Here is a 9,859-nt window from a genome sequence, read left to right on the forward strand (position 1 = left end):
TATATATCTAACATGTGTGGTGTTTAAAGGAGTAAAAATTTAATGCTTTTAGAATGGGTTCAAACTTAAGTGATCATCAACTGTTGTGTGCATAAGTCGTTATATATAAACCTAATGCTAAACACAAATCAAAAACTAGTAATAGATATGCAAAAAATAAAGAGAAAGGAATTCACATATATCCTTAAAGAAAGCCAGTAAACCCTGAGAAGAGAGAACAAGAGAAGAAAGAAACAGAGAAGAACTATAAAAATTACCATAAAACAAGTAAAAAAGTGACAATAAGAACATACCTATCAACAATTACTTTGAATGTAAATAGACATTCAATAGAAACGCTCCAATAAAAGACATAGGGTGATGGAAGGGATGAAAAAGTAAGACTGATCTATAGGCTGCCTGTTAGAGACTCATTTCACACCTAAAGACACATGCAGATTGAAAGTGAAGAAAAAAAAAAAAAAAAAAAAAAAAAGAAAGTGAAGTGGAAGTGAAAAGAAAGCCTGGGTAGCAATACTTATATAGAACAAAATAGACTTTGAAACAAAGACTGTAACAAGAGACAAAGAAAGACTCTACATAATATTAAAGGGAACAATCCAAAAAGAAGATAAAAAATATGTAAATATGCACCCAATGTGGGAACACCTAAATACATAAAGGAAGTAGTCAATCGTAATACAATAACAGTAGAGGATTTTAACATCCCATTTGCATCAGTGGATAGATTATCCAGACAGAAAAACAACACAGAAACAGTAGCTTTGGATGACACATGGGACCAAATGGGATCTAATAGATATATTCAGAACATTCTATCCTAAAACAGTGGAATATACATTTTTTTCCAGTGCACATGGAACACTCTCCAGAATAGACCACATATTAGGCCATAAAACAAGTCTGAACAAATTTAAAAAGATTGAAGTCACACATGCATCTTTTTTGACCACAACACTATGAAAATAGAAATCAACCACAAGAAAAAACCTGGAAAGGACACAAATACATGGAGGTTAAATAACATACTACTGAACAATGAATGGATCAACCAAGAAACCAAAGAGGAAATAAAAAAAATACATGGAGACAAATGAAATTGAAAACACAATGATCCAAAAATCTTTGGGATGCAACAAAAGTCGTTCTAAGAGGGCAGTTTATAGCAATACAGGTTTACTTCAAGAAGCAGAAAAGTCTCAAAAAAACCAGCCAAACAATACACCTGAAGGAGCTAGTAAAAAAAACAAACAAAACCCCAAACCAGTAGAAGGAAGGAAATAATAAAGATTAGAGCAGAAATAAATGAAATAGAAACTAAAAAAACCAATAAAACAGATCATGAAACCAGGAGCAAATTCTCTGAAAAGATCAACAAAATTGTTAAACCTTTAGACTCATCGGGAGAGAGAGAAAGAGAGAGAAGACTCAAAATTGATAAGAAAGAGGAGAAATAAAAACCAACACTACAGAAATACAATTATAATATATAAGAATATTATGAAAAATTATATGACAACAAACTGGGCAACCTAAAAAAAATGACTAAATTTCTAGAAATATATAACCTCCCCAAACAGAATCAGGAAGGAATAGACAATTTGAACTGACCAATTACCAACAACGAAATTGTATCAGTAATCAAAAAACTCCCAACACACAGAAGTCTAGGACCAGATGGCTTCACAGGTGAATTCTACTGAATACTTATTTTTAAAGATTTTACTTTTAAGTAATCCCTATACCCAATGTGAGGCTCAAACTTAGAGCCTTGAGACCGAGTGTCACATGATGTATTGACAGAGCAAACTGGTGCCCCTTTACTAAATATTTAAAGAAGAGTTAATATCCATTCTTTTCTAACTATTCCAAAAAATAAGAGAGGAAAGAAAGCTTTCACATTCATTCTTGAGGCCAGTATTACCTTGATACCAAAACCAAATTAAGATACAAAAAAAACAAAACAAAACAAAACAAAAAACTATAGGCCAATATGAATATAGACACAAAAATCCTCAACAAAACATTAGCAAACTGAGTCCAACAATATATTAAAAAAGTCATTCACCATGATCAAGTGGAATTTATTCCTGGGATGCAAGGGAGGTTCAATACATGCAAATCAATCCATATGATACATCACATCAACAATAGAAAGGATAAAAACCATATGATCATTTCAGTAGGTATAGAAAAAGCATTTGACAAAGCACAACATTCATTCATGATAAAAATCCTCAACAAACTAGGTTTAGAGGGAACATACCTCAATCTAATTAAGGCCATATATGGAAAACCCACAGCTAACATTATACTCAAGGGTGAAAAACTGAGAGCTTTTCTCTTAAGATCAAGAATGTTCACTCTCTCCACTTTTGTTCAACATAGTCCTGGAATTCCTAGCCACAATAATCAGACACATGCAAAAAGAAATAAAAGGCATCTAAATTGGTAAGAAAGAAGTGAAACTTTCAGTATGGCAGATGACATGATCATATATATAGAAAACCCTAAAAGACTCCACCAAAAATACCACTAGAACTGATAAATGAATTCAGTAAGATCACAAGATACAAAATCAAGATACAGAACTCTGTTACATTTCTATACACTAATAATGAAGTAACGGAAAGAGAAATTGAGAAAAATAATTCCATTTAGAATTGCACCAAAAATAATAAAATATCAAGAATAAACTTAACCAAGGAGGTGAAAGATCTATACTCTGAAAACTATAAAACATTGATGAAAGAAATTAAAGATGACACAAACAAAAGGAAAGAGATGCCATGCTCAACGATTGGAAGAACAAATGTTGTTAAAATGTCTGTACTATCCAAAGCATTTAATACAATCTTTATCGAAATACTAATAGCACTTTTTATAGAACTAGAACAAATAGTCCTGAAATTTGTATGGAACCACATAGGACTCCCAGATAGCCAAAGCAATCTTGGAAAAGTTGAACAAAACTGGAGGCATCACAGTCCCAGATTTCAAGATATACTACAAAGCGGTAGTACTGAAATCAGTATGGTACTGGCACAAAAGGAAATACATAGATCAATAGAACAGAATAGAGAGTCTGGAAATAAATCCACTATTATATGGTCAATTAATCTTTCACAAAGGAGGCAAGAATATGCAAGGGAAAAAAGACAAGTCTTTTCAGCAGATGATGCTGGGAAAACTGGACAACTACATGAAGAAGGAGACTGAACCACTTTCTTACATTGCACACAAAAATAAACAAAGTGGATTGAAGACTAAATGGGAGACCTGAAACCGTAAATATCCTAGAAGTGACACAGACAGTAATTTTTCAGACATTAGCTGTAGCAACAGTTTTCATTTGTCTCCTGAGGCAAGGGAAATAAAAGCAGAAACAAACTACTGGGACTGCCTCAAAATGAAAAGCTTCTGCACAGCAAAGGAAACAACCAAAAAACCAAAAGAAAACCTACCGAATGGGAGAAGACGTTTGCAGTTGACATAGCTGATAAAGGGTTAGTATCCAAAATATATAAAAACCAAAAAAGCAAATAATCCAATTAAAAATGGGCAAAAGACATGGACAGACATTTCTCCAAAGAAGACCATACAGATGGCAAATAGACACATGAAAAGGTGCTCAATATCATTTGTCACTAGGGAAATGCATATCAAAACCACAAAGAGATAATATCTCATACCTGTCAGGATAGCTAGAATCACAAACCTAAAAAAAAAACAAGCATTGGCAAAGATGTGGGGAAAAAGGAACAGTTAGACCCCATTAGTGGGAATACAAACTAATACAGTCACTGTACAAAATAGTGTGGACCTTTCTCACAAAATTAAAAATAGAAATACCATATGATTAAGTAATTCTACTCCTGGGTGTTTCCATAAGAAATACAAACATGCTAATTCAAAAAGATACATGTTCCCTTCTGTTTATTGTAACATCATTTACAATTGCCAAATTATGGGAACAGCCCAAGTATCCATTGATAGATGACTTGGGAAAGAAAATGTAGTATATATATTCAATGGAATATTACTTAGTCATAAAAAAGAATGAAATTTTGCTATTTGCAGCAACATGGATGGATCTAGAGGGTAAAATGCTAAGTGAAATAAGTCAGAGAAGGACAAATAAATATGACTTTATTCATCTGTGAAATTTAAGGAACAAACAAACAAAGGGAAAAAGAGACCAAAAAACCAGACTCTTAACTAGAGAGAAAAAAACCTGATGGTAACCAGAGGGGAGATAGGTATGGGGGATGCGTAAAATAAGTGAGGGGATTAAAAGGACACTAATTGTGCTGAGCACTGAGTTGTGTATAGAATTGTTGAATCGTTATATTGTACACCTGAAACTCATATAACACTGTATGTTAATTATATTGGAATTAAAATTAAAAAATAGAAAAAGAGCAAAGAACAGAGCTGAAAATGGAAAGAAGCTGGATATGTCAAGAGGTTGGTGAGCCACTGAAGTCTTTCCTACCCCTGGACTTTTCAGTTATATAAGACATTAAATTCCCTTATTTATTTGCTTTCTATGGTTTATCTCCAAAGATACCCTACACAACACAGATGAACATTCTCCTCATTTTATTGCTAAAGAAATTGGGAGCTCAGAATGCTTGAGTGGGGCTGGATACACTGATCCTTTAGAAAACATCCAAGGTCATACAACTAGTGAGGTTGAAACTGGGATTGGAACCCAGGCTGTCTGCCTCCAAAGCCCATGCACTTAACCACCAAGCTATTTTTTCTCTTCAAGAGAACTATTGTATAATTCAGACGTCAGCCATTGAACACTGGTTTACTCTCTATGTAGGGACTAACTCTAGAAACCGAGAAGTGAAGCCACGAAGTATGAGAAAGAATGTGGCTTGGGTTGCATAACATAGGAGCCACTATTTCTGCCTGCCTAACACTTCTCCTCTGCTAACAACCTTCTACCCTCTGCTATCCCTGCCTTACCCACTCTCAGCCATGTGGCTCAACTGCCCAATCAGATTCTTGCCCCCCCATCCCCACTGGAATATTTTTTTTTTTTTTAAGATTTTATTTATTTATTTGAGAGAGAAAGAGAGCATGAGAGGGAGGGGCAGAGGGCCAAGAAGCAGCAGACTCCCCACTGAGCAGGGATCCTGATGTGGGGTTCAGATCCAGGACCCAAAGGCAGCCACTTAACCAACTGAGCCACCCAGGTGCCGCTCCCCCTCCCCCTTCGGAATCTCGAGTCTCCCTGCAGTCATCTGTGGGAAGCACATGGGAGGGGAGACCATGAGCTCCTGCAGGGGCTTCCAGGTGCCTGTTCTGTCTGAGGTCTGGTTTTTCATCTGTTCCTACAATTCTAAGAGTTCCAGCCACATCCTCCTACACAAACCTCTTTTGGCCTTAAATTAGCCAGTCTTGGTTCCTGTTGCTTGTAACAAAACATCCTAGGTTATACTTAGGACAATATTCAAGGCTCTATTCCTAAGGCCACCTGTATATTTGGTATTTGGATAATTGGTGGACTGCAAGGGCATGTGGTTATTTCCATGTACCAAGAAGAAGATGGTCCAGATGGTCAGTTCAACCTGCCTATCTCAGGAGTTTCCATTGTAGCAACATTCAAAAGGATTCTTTTAAGAGGGGTTGTGAAAAGTTCCATTTAAAAGGTATCAAATTATAACGAGCAAGTTATGTATGTTGTAGTTATTAATATATATAGGTATACTATAATTAATTATAGCATTAGATGTATTCCTATTTACCCACTCCCAGCTTCACTCAGTTAAGGATTGGTAAAATCTTACGGCTGTTTGAAGACAAAGAACTCTAATCTTTATCCTGATCTTGGGTTTTTCCTCACATATTCTCTCCTTGAGTTTCATGGTCGAAGATATCAATGATTCCTCTGTTTTTTGCTCTCAGTCAGAATGCTTGGAGGGACTGTTTATCCAGTCCCTGGAGTTTGGGACCAAAATAAAACTATTTCTGGGAAAGAAAGCATGGTCGTGTTTACTGAGCTCCTGGAAAACAGCAGGATTTTCTTTGAGATACTTTCCTCCTCACTCACCCCCCACCCCCTTTTCCCATATTGCCCCTTACTCCATATTTAGGACTGGTGTCAGCTGGTACTAATCTTCATCCGCTGCCCATCGTGCTTGATGGATGCTCAGTTCTTGAGTCCTCACAGACAAGTTGAGGAAGTAGAACCAGAGCATCTGCTGTCCCAAGGGAGAAGGGTAAGGGTTCAGGATGAAAGTGTGCTGCCACCGGGCTAGATATCCACTGAGCAAGGCTGAGCTCTGAGCCTCTATTTAGCCCTCTTGGTCACAAAATTATTTTCCTGTCTTTGTTCGATCTGATTAAACTTTTTACTCTCAGAGAGGGTTTTTTCGTTTCTGGTTTTTTGGTTTTTTTTTCTCTCCAAGAAGCTTGGTGTCCTTTACTGCCATCTAGCTTCAGTAATGGGCTACCCTGGTCCCCTAGAGAGATATTTAACTACTTTAAACTTCAGAATGAAGGGAGCGGAATTTCTGGTTATTTATTTATTTATTTTTCTCTTTCAAAAGGTCTATTTCTGTGTAAATTTTTGGGTGCACACGGAAACTTACTTGGCACAGTTCTGGGTCCCTGGCAGCAGCTGTGTTCTATGTTGGATCACAAAGTCGTGTTAGACCAATGCCTTACAACATTAAGTGGATAAATCTTTCTTGGTAGAGATTCTCAACAATACGGTTTCCTATAATACAACTAATTTTACATAAAAGAGCTATATCCTCTCTTTTTTACATAAGAAGGCCATTAAATATAAAAAATAGAAATATCAAGAAATATTAGTATAATCATATGGTGGTAACTATTATAAAAAATAGCTAAGAGAGCTGAAAATACTTACTTCTGAAGTTATTGTTATGTCTTGTAGATTTATTTTGGTTTTTAAACTTACAACTTTTTGACTTTGACGGAAATGAACTCTCTAAAAAATGGCATCATTTTTTCCTTACATGGACACAAAATTTGTTTTGTCTCCATGGATTATGTATGTGGTCTCAAAGTTCCCCCCATTTTTTGTTTATTTTGAGCCCACTCTTTGATGTTAGTGATTTTTCCCAAATATGTGATATTCATGGCTATAAGATCATACTGAAGCATGTGACACTGAGTGTAAAAAGAAAAGTAGAATGTAGGTAGATCTGTGCATGGGGGAGGAGATTACTGAACTGGAACGGGCTTCTTCATTAGGGTCCTCCAAACGACAGTCTTTGTAGGATTTTTCCCCCCTGGACTGGTGTTTTTCCAATGTGACTTTGCCATCTCTCATCAAGAGTTGAGTCTATTTCTCCACCGCCTTGAATCTCATAGGCCCTTGGACTACTTTGACCGGTAGAATCCAATGGAAGTGATGCTAGGTCAGTTCTGGGCTTGGTCTTTAACTAATCTGGCAACTTCTGCTTCCTGTGTCTTGAAAGCCACTAGCCATTTAACAAGTACAACTATCCTGAGGCCACTCTGCTATGGGAAGCCCAAGCCATGGGGAGAGGTTCTCGAGAATGAGATAGCTTGTGTGGAGAGGGAGAAGGGGAGGGGGAGATGGAGAGAGAGAGAGAGAAAGAGAGAGAGAGAGAGAGAGAGAGAGAGAGAGAATAGGAGAAGGAGGGGGAGGAGGAGGAAGAAAGAGGGAGGGAAGAAAGAACAAGGTCAGGTATCACTTAGGTGCCAGAATATGAGTGATGAAGCCATCTTGGAAATGGATCCTTCTAGGGCTGCCCCAGTGAATGCTATGAGGATCAGAGATGACCTGGCCAGCTAAGTCCTTCCTTAATTCCTGACCTATAAAACTGTGAGCAAAGCAAAACGGTTGTTTTAAATCACTAAGTTTTGGGGTCAGTTTTAATGCAGCAATAAATAAGAGAAACACTATATTATATATATTATATAGATTTTCAAAAAATCCTTTGGTTTTCAAACTTCTGCAGACTCTTTAAGAGGTATGAAGTATCCCCAGTTCTTGAGCCTTCTGTCGTCCAGATCAGTTTGCTTCTGCTTTTTCCCTTCTGCCAGCTGAGGTTTTATTTTTCTCAGGTTTGCTCTAAGTCAGTTATCACTAGTTCATTTGTTTTTCAGCTTACAAAATTTAGTTACCCTAATTTCTCTTACTGTTTTCTTTTTTGCAGGTATATGCTTTATTCTTTCCTTACCATAATTTTTGTGGCCTTTGCTAGGCAGTGGAGGTAAATATACACATTTAATTTTCCCACATTTAACTGAATGCTTCCTATAAGTTTTATTGACTATTTAGAAGGGCAATGGGGATTTGGGGCCTTGGGCCTAGAGAAATAATAGTTTCTGAATGTTTTTTTGGCCCAGGGAGAGTTTTCTGATTTCTCCATAAAAGGTGAGAACTGAGTAGGGCTTGTGAGAAATAGGCTCTTGGTTGTCAAGGGAAAAAAGGACACATACACACACACACACACACACACACACACACACACACACACATTCCATTCTGTGTTTGTAGTTGGGTAAGTTCATGAAGATTCTTGAAGAAAAAAGCCGTACTGTGAGACTTTCTAGTATCAAGATCACTTACCATTCAGATGTTAGTTCACTAAAAGGGAGGGTGACATGATACGTTAAATGACTTTCTTGATTACAAGAAGAGGAAAAAGAGAACCAAAGTAAAATGGGATTTTGTAGAACACAGAAAAAGCTTAAAACAAAAGGTCACTTAGAGAGTTCTAAATTCTCAGGTAAGGGTTTAAGAACTTCTCTGACAACATGAGTTAGAATTCTGAGGGGAGAAGAATGAACCAGGCTTTTGTGAGATTCTTGTTCAAGATGGTGTTGTAGGAAAATCCAGAACTCACTCTCTCCCCACAACACACCCCAAGCCTACAGCTATATATGGAACAATTTTTTTTTCCTGAAAAAACCCTAAAAACTAGCTGAGCAACTCCTACACATTGGGCAAACGAGAGAAAAAAAAAAAAAAGCCACATCAAAGTTGGTTGAAGAGCCCAAGACACAATCTTGCCGTAAACCCCACTCTCAGCACTGTGACCTATAATCAGGAGGGAGCTCAAAACCCGGAGCTTCTCCCTGAAGAGCAAAGGGTTTGAATTCCACATCAGACACCTCAAATTTTAAGACCTGCACCTGAGAGATAAGCTCATAAAATATCCAATTTTGAAGATCAATGGGCCTCATGTCCACAAGACCCACAGGCTATAGCAAACTGAGAAATGAAATTTGTTATTGTAACAAAAAAACCCAAAGATCTGAAATTGCTTTTTTTCTGTTTTTTTAAAACATTCTAAAAAGTGAGACTGAAACTTCCATTAACTTTATGTCAGAAAGTACTTCACATCAGTTGGTTGAATTATCCCACAATAAAAAAGCAAACCAGCCAAACTGAAAACATTTGCAGCCCCATTATTATTAATTTTTTTCCCTGATTTGACCCTAGTCTCTTCTCCAACATGAAAGCTATCTGGCCCTATTTGGTCAAGAGCGATTTTAAACCTAAGTATTAGGTTTTGAAGGTGTCATTTCTCAAGGGAGGAACAAAAGTAATAGGCTGCTTAAAAACAGGGTGGTGCTTAAAAACAGGGACACTATGCTCAGGTATTCTGAGATTTTAGTCCTTGTTTCTCCCTGGCTAGTCATGTGATTTTGGGAAGTAACTTATTTTTTTCTGAGCCTCAGCTTTCTCATCTTTAAAAGTGGGATAATAAAATGTATTTCCTTGGGCTATTCTGAGGACTCCACAAGAAAGTCTTTGGTAAGCACTTAGCAGGGGACTGGAACACAGTAAATGGTAGCTTCTGCTGCCACCACCACCACTATTATATTCATTTTAGCAGAT

General features: G+C 37.0%; 1 long non-coding RNA gene across 5 annotated transcripts in view; it reads left to right on the plus strand.

The window, feature by feature from the left end:
• Positions 1 to 9,575, plus strand: part of LOC131836579 (uncharacterized) — a 36,707-nt gene extending 27,132 nt beyond the window's left edge. For all 5 annotated transcript variants that reach the window (XR_009355681.1, XR_009355682.1, XR_009355680.1 and 2 more), the window contains one exon: positions 8,169 to 9,575. This is a non-coding gene — a long non-coding RNA (uncharacterized LOC131836579). The remainder of the gene's footprint in view (positions 1 to 8,168) is intronic.
• The last annotated feature ends 284 nt before the right edge of the window (positions 9,576 to 9,859 follow it).

Source organism: Mustela lutreola, chromosome 7 (genome assembly GCF_030435805.1).
Source record: "Mustela lutreola isolate mMusLut2 chromosome 7, mMusLut2.pri, whole genome shotgun sequence".
Taxonomy (NCBI): domain Eukaryota; kingdom Metazoa; phylum Chordata; class Mammalia; order Carnivora; family Mustelidae; genus Mustela; species Mustela lutreola.